This window comes from Coffea arabica, chromosome 7e, assembly GCF_036785885.1.
Source record: "Coffea arabica cultivar ET-39 chromosome 7e, Coffea Arabica ET-39 HiFi, whole genome shotgun sequence".
NCBI classification, from domain to species: domain Eukaryota; kingdom Viridiplantae; phylum Streptophyta; class Magnoliopsida; order Gentianales; family Rubiaceae; genus Coffea; species Coffea arabica.
The window spans coordinates 25547617-25554868 of NC_092323.1; the positions used below are offsets into that span (position 1 = coordinate 25547617).

Here is a 7252-nt window from a genome sequence, read left to right on the forward strand (position 1 = left end):
CTTTTCTTTGTTGAAAAGTGGGGCTCTTTTATTCAACAACGGGTTTATTTTTATGTTATCCGAAAAATAAATTAGTATTTAAAGAAAATAGGTACTCTGTGAGTATAATGGACGAAAGTCATAAAGAGCTGGTCTTTTATTCAACAATGGGTTTAAATTTATTTTATCCGATAAATAAATTTCTATTTAAGGCACTTGGGTATTCTGTGAGTATAATGGACGAAAGGCATAAAGAGCTGGTCTTTTATTCAACAACGGATTTATTTTGCAATTGTCGCTTATATCAAAAGGGTAATTTTGTCTTTTCACTCAGCTCCGTCTGTTTTAACGATTTCCGTCGACTTTTCATAATAATTCAAACCATGGGGTATCGATGCGTATGATATGAAACCACAGGGGACTTTTTTGCATGATAGCTATACCACAGGGGGCTTTTTTGTTGTTAACCCTTCTTTCTTTCCAAAAACGGAATCGAGGGGATGGAACTAAGAGTGAGGGAGAGAAAATTTGGTTAGCTTTATCATCTGCTGATCATAATCAAGAAGAGAAAGGCAAGGAAAACAGGAGGGATAGCTGGTGCAGACCTTGAGGAAACAAAGCTGGGAAAATCTGGTCAGTCTGCAATTTTTAACTCTTAAAGGAAAAAGGTAAATTCTCTGTGATCAATACTTATTGATTGAGTATAAATGAATATATATAGATATATACAGGCTACAAGATAAGTTTTAGCAGAGGAAATGAGCTTCGATTGAAGAAAAATTCTGGTTTGAGATTAAAATGATTATTTGACTGAAGTTGTTGCAACCGGGAGTTAATTACATGAATTTCAGCTCATTAGCAGTGTAAAAATGGAAAATATAATATAATAAAAGCATGTAATATGGTTATCTCAGGTATTATAAGAAGTTTAGTTGAAGAAATTTGGGAAAAGTTGGAAATTGGGAGGACCGATGGAAGATCCTTGCTGGAAATTTTCCAGTTTCATCCGAGTGGGGATGGGGGGAATGGAAAAGTTTGAGCTGTCTTTGGTGAATAATGACTCTAAAATTCTGTGTTAATCTGTAATATGTTGTATAACATCTTGATTTCATCATGCATGAGAGGTTTGAGCATAAAATGGAGGGATCTAGTAGAAGAAACTCGTCTTTAGGCATTACTTGCTGCAACGAACCAGCTTTATAGCCGAGAGAGGATATAAATCTTGGTTCAGCTTTTCTCTTGGATTTTTGGCTATCAATTTCTATGTTTTGTTTAAGATGGTCTGTAGTTGAATGATCATCCCCTGCATGTCTAGTTGGAGCATGAAACTGAAAAGAAAATTATGAGAAAACACCACATGTTAAACTGCTATACTGCTGCAAATTGTAATTAGTTGATGACAGATTGTTGTGCATAGCTTTTGGGTTGAATAATTTGTTGAAACTAGATGCTATTTTCCTTGGTATATGCTGGATTGAATGTGCTTTAAATATTTAGAGCTTTAAGCAAGTGAAAGAATAGAGTTTTCGTCGAAAGCTTGAAGTAACGTTACTAGTTTTGGTTGCTGACCGAGAAAATGAAACAGATTGTGCTTCTGACCGTCCCTTTTTGGCCATGAAAATGCGATAACTGGATGTCGATGCCTTCAGAAGAAATGTAGGTCTATGTTCTAGCTTTGAAACGCTATAACATTCGCCTCAATCTGATAAGCGTAGCTCCAGTTGTGATCAAAATATCAGAGGGTGGCAAAGCGGCCTTTCTTGTTGCTTTCCTTTTGTTCCCGGATGCACTTTGCTTTGATAATGGCCGTGAGGAACCAACTTTGAACCAACATTTCCTCTAATTTCCAAATTTGTAAGCTTTCATAAATGATAGCTACGGTTACCCTGAGATTTAATGGCTATATACAGCTCCACAAGTAGAGTCAAACTAAAGCAAATGAGGGGAAAACTCATGATAATTATGTACCTAAATTGGCTTCTAATTACTTAATATTGTCTTCACAAATATTTTAAAGACTATAAAATTTGAGGGACTGGTGTAGTGGAATAAAATTTAACTTACAAATAACCTAGAGTTTAATTAATTGAAAAGGGGACCAATGAAGTACTCCTAAACCGTAATCTTAGAATCTTGAGTGGAAAATGATTTAATCCTAAAATAAATATCTTATAAATTATTAACTTGGGAAAACATGTATAATTCTTGATTAAAACAATAAAGTCAATGAGTTTCAAAATAAAATGATAAATGATAAATGAATATTGAATATATTATATTTGTACTTTAAGGTCAAACTAGAATCTGTTTTAGCCTAGACGGAAGAAATGAAATGTTTGCTTGTCTTAATCCTTGCACATTAGATTGGAAATGAGTTAATCTTAGATCAAGTGTTTTATATGATATTAAAATTTGGTGTATATGTACATTAACCTTGTTTTAAAGCTACCAAACTTAATAATCTTGAAGACAAACGTAAGGAAGGTTGCTAGATTTTGGTGATTCGTTTTATAAGCTTAGGAACTTGGGTTTTAGTTACTTAAACCTTAAATTATGTAAGATGAGTGGTTGTATATAAAATGAATATTCACTTTAGAATTATTAACTTGTACCAGGAAGTAGCCGTGAACCAGGAAACCAACTCGAGACTTGAGAGTAGTCATTTGAATCTTTGGTGAGTGTTTTTCAAATTTATGTGTTAAACTGCTTATGTGTACCTAAGTGCAATTATATAGAAAATGTGCTTATTATGAAATATTGCTAAGTGATTCATTGTGAAGTGTTTTCAATTGTCCCTCGCCTTCTAAGTCGAGGGTGTACTTTATCGCACTCGGCTTAGTTGAGGTTGAAGGTTGATAATTGATCAAGTGATATTGTAAGTGTGCATGACTGAAAGCCATGTGTGTAACTTATCACACTGGCTGAACTGGGCCCCAAAACCCTCTGTTCAACGGACTATTCGAGCCAGCAGAGGGTTTGGTCGGGTAGGACGGAAGCTTTGGATAAGTGTTTCGGTATACTTGAGTATTACCATGGAGTAGCAGATTATTGATATTGATATGGCCATCCAAGTGAGGGAACTGTTTATTATTTTGGAGGTTATAAGGAGGAGTTCGGTGGAGTGTGTAGTGCATTGAAGTGGCTCTAATATGAGCACCGTATCCTTTTAAAAGTAATTGTTTGGTGATGTGCTTCCTCAATTGCTTAATGAAAGTGATTGTACAGTGAAATGTGCACTATTCGCTTAATTGTACTGATTTAAGTGCTTATTGATTGTTGCTTGCATGGAAACCTCACGGGCGTAAGCTCACCCTTTTAGCTTTATTTTCCTTACAGGAGTTGGAGATTGAAAAGTGATTGGATGGAATTGGAAAGTTGTTTTGGGGAATTCCATCACTATATGTATATATTGGAGTCACGTTTTCTTTTGTATTTTAAGATGGTTGAATCTTCTGTTTTGAGTTGATGTAATATTAAGAATGGATGTTTAGAACGAGTATTTTATTTCTTTTAGTGGACAAATCTATGTTTCAAGCTGATTCGAGTGGTACTTAAGAGTGAATGTTCAGTTGTTCAATGATAATATTATCTCTGAAGTTCATGTAAGTGATTGAGTCCTGGCCAGAATCAGACAGGCGATCCGCTAACTTCTAAGATATGCCTAGGAGAAGGTGGGGTCGTCACAGGTGGTATCAGAGCTCTTGGAGAGGGTTCTCGGATTGTGGGGAATGGCCTGTTTGTGACGCCCCACTTCTTTCAAGGGCGAACTCAAGGGTATCCGCGGAACGCCTGCCCAACTCTCGCCAGGACTCGAAACAAATCCAATTCAAACTTAGTCTAATACTAACAATAAAAGTCGGAATAAAGGTACGAAGTCATTTCCATACATAAATATCTAGTCTTACAGCACAATTTAAAATTTACAATCACTTTTCCCAAAATACACAACATCAAAAAGTGTGTAGTTGATTACAATTAAAACACTAATACAAAAGTGCCTCAAGTCGGCATTTGCTTAACTCCTTCCAGTCGGGTTCCTGTTAAGGAAAACAAACTAATGGGATGAGCCAATACTCAGTGAGGCCAGGAAACACACATGCAAACACATAATCCAAGTAGCAACAATAATTACATTGTATGTAAAACTATCAAGTTCGAATAATTCACATTTCGAATAGGAAAATAAACAGAAACAATTCAAGGATACTGTAGCTCTCAGGAGCTAAATTCCACGTAGTCGTGTCCAAGTCTTGATCACATCTCATGTTGACACTCCGTCAACCACATAAGTATCAAATCCGTAGATACACCACTTTTTTTCGAATCCCGTCACCGTTACACCCCCTTACTGGGCTCATCAAAATTTTGATAATACTCGAGTATATCATGGCAATACTGCGCGAGTAATGCCGAGCAAGATCTCTCCAATAGATCAGACTCTACGAATATCTCATGGTTTGCTAAGCTTATCGACCAAGCCCAAGTTGGCTCGATTCGCAAAGTTAGCCAACGAGTTTGGGCGTCCCCTGAATACGAATACGAATACGAATATAAGTCGATGAGCAACGCTCAAATCGACGATTCCAAACAATATAACATGTAAACAACATAAATTTTTACACAATCAATATAACATGTAAACAACATAAACAAGCCATTAGATTCTCAAAATTTCACACCAAAGTGCTCGAACAAAGCAGGGGCAAAATGGTCACTTTTGGTCATTGCACCATCCTTGAGTTTCTATCAACAACCCAACATTAATCCACTAGTTTAAGCACTAAATAAACATTATTACCATCAAAACATCACAAATCAGTCCGTATATACAAGGTGGGAGTTCATAGAGCCCACACAACCAAATTTTCCTCAAAATAATGCAACCCACTAACATGCATGAGTATATATGAGCACTAGAACTTCCATAAACCAAGTTTTCAAGGTTTGATCGTTACCTACTTCACTTGGTGTGCAAAACAGAAATTTTCGATCCTCTCCTTGGCCAAGAAAACCGTGAAAAGCAAGCTCTTTTCCTAGCTTAGGTGATGCTCCAAGTTGTTGTGAGCTTGTGTGCAAAATTTGAGGTGAAATGGATGAAAGATTGGAAGTGAAATGAAATGAAGCTTTGTTCTTTTCCTTGCTAAGAGTTGCAGCCGACCATGGAGTGAAGAAAAAGGAGAAAAGGCTGATCAAAATAGGCTTCCTAGAGAAGCTTGGTAGTTAGTGGACTTGTGCACAAAAGTCAACTCTCACTAGCGCGCGTACGCGCGCGTTTTGTGCTCGATTTCTCTCGTGTTTGTTTCACTTGTGCATTAAACCTCAAATGCACTTGTATTCATATTAATATTATTCACTCTTAATTGTCCCAAAATAAGGGTCTAAAGTCCCTCAATTAAATCGCGCGTGTGAAACCCGTATTTCCAAATTAAGCATTATAAATCGAAACTTCCAAGAATTTCTTATAACGATAGTACTAATATGTGACGACCCCACCTCCCCCTAAGGCGAACCAGAGGGTTCGGCGGGCCGCCTGCCCGGCTCTCGCAGGGACTCAGTCGTTCACTAAAGTCCTCAAATGAATTACAAGAATAAACCTCAAAGATACAGCACATGGTCCACAAATATACATCCAAGTCTCCAATAATTACATGTCACAATTGCAGCGGAAACGATTCCCAACTATACATAAAATGATTCCAAATCCAAATTATACAACATAAAGGCCATCCATTCACGTGAACAAGCACAACAAGTCCTGCCTTCGCCTTGAGCCCTGTGGAGGGGAATAAAATATTTTTGGGGTGAGCTAGAAGCTCAGCGAGTAACCAGAAAATCAGTAATCCAATCGGTTTAACAATATTTCTTTTCAATGATGTCATAAATCACATGATAAGTCCAGAAACGATTACATCATTTACAAAACATTAAATATGGAGTATCAATAATTCAAGAAACACGTACAATGGAAAGCGATAGTAACATTCATGAAAAGGATACGTTCATTTTTTATAAATAATCCCTCGTTCATTTTTTTATTCGTTCATCTTTTTTTTTTCCGGACGTTGGCCGGTCTCCACCCATCCGGACGTATCCGGACTCCACCCATCCGGACGTAGCCGGACTACAAGGTAATACTCGAGTATACCAAATTCACCCAGGGTCACCATATCGCCCGACCGAGTCCGCTTCTGGCTCGAGTCGATCGGTAACGAAGGGCAGTGGCCAGTTCAGCCAAACGGCTTACATTCATGCGCAACTAGCATTTAATCATTAATCATTGAAAGTTTCATATTTATTTAGGTCGAGTGCGATAAAGTACACACTCGCCTAGAAAACTTGTTTTAACAATCATTGAAAGCACTTAACACATTATCAATCAATAATAACAAGCCAATAAGTCAAGGAAATATAGCAAACAAGGAACACTCACATGTAAGCACGCATGATATGCAAGAAAACAGTTCAAAAGTAAATAAGACAAGAAAACAGTTCAAAAGTAACTTTGGAAACAGTTCAAAAGTAAATAATGCAGGAAACAGTTCATAAATAACTTTAGAAATAGTTTGAGGTCACTCACCTCCATGGCTCAGAAATCATCCATCATATAACATTGCCTTACTCAAATCCAAGTTTTAGATCACAAACTCAATGCAAACAAATCCTTTAAAAGTTCGGACAGCACTTCCCCTGAATTTGCTTACTTTTCCAGCCATCATGGCTTCATTATATCCTCAGCCAGTCGCAAAGGTACACACACAACAACAAGTTCATCCAATAGCCATTCAGCAAGCTCCAAGTAGTACTAGTACAAGTCAAGCTAGGGAAAAGTCCGGAAATGAAAGTTTAGCTCAAAACCAGAAAAACAGTTTTGACGTCATTTTACGGTAATGGCACCAAAGGTACTACGATTGTCGGATGAAGGTACAAGACCCACCGTTTCGAAGCTAAGAGATAGGGGTACAATATTGCAGAAGGTCACTCAACCCAGTTTCGAGTGTAACCAGGTCAAAAATGCAAGAAACTATACCAGAATCACAAAAACAGATTCACAGAACGCATTCCAGCGGAAACATCATAACTCAGGCTCTCCAAGTCCAAATCCAGAAATTACAAAACCAGATAAAAGCTAAGAAACAGGGATACATTTCATCAGAAGACCTCAATAACCAATTCGGAAGCAATTCCAGCCAAAACAACCAATTACAGTCGCAAATCCCAATTTCGGGTAAACCAGAACAGCAATAGTAATTTCGGCTTTTCTCACTCTACGCTA

At 37.4% G+C, this 7252-nt stretch overlaps 1 long non-coding RNA gene across 1 annotated transcript; it reads left to right on the forward strand.

The window, feature by feature from the left end:
- Positions 1-496: 496 nt before the first annotated feature.
- Positions 497-3472, forward strand: LOC140010884 (uncharacterized). Its single transcript, XR_011818064.1, has 3 exons — positions 497-612; positions 2595-2653; positions 3316-3472. It is a non-coding gene; the product is annotated as an uncharacterized lncRNA (long non-coding RNA).
- Positions 3473-7252: the final 3780 nt, after the last annotated feature.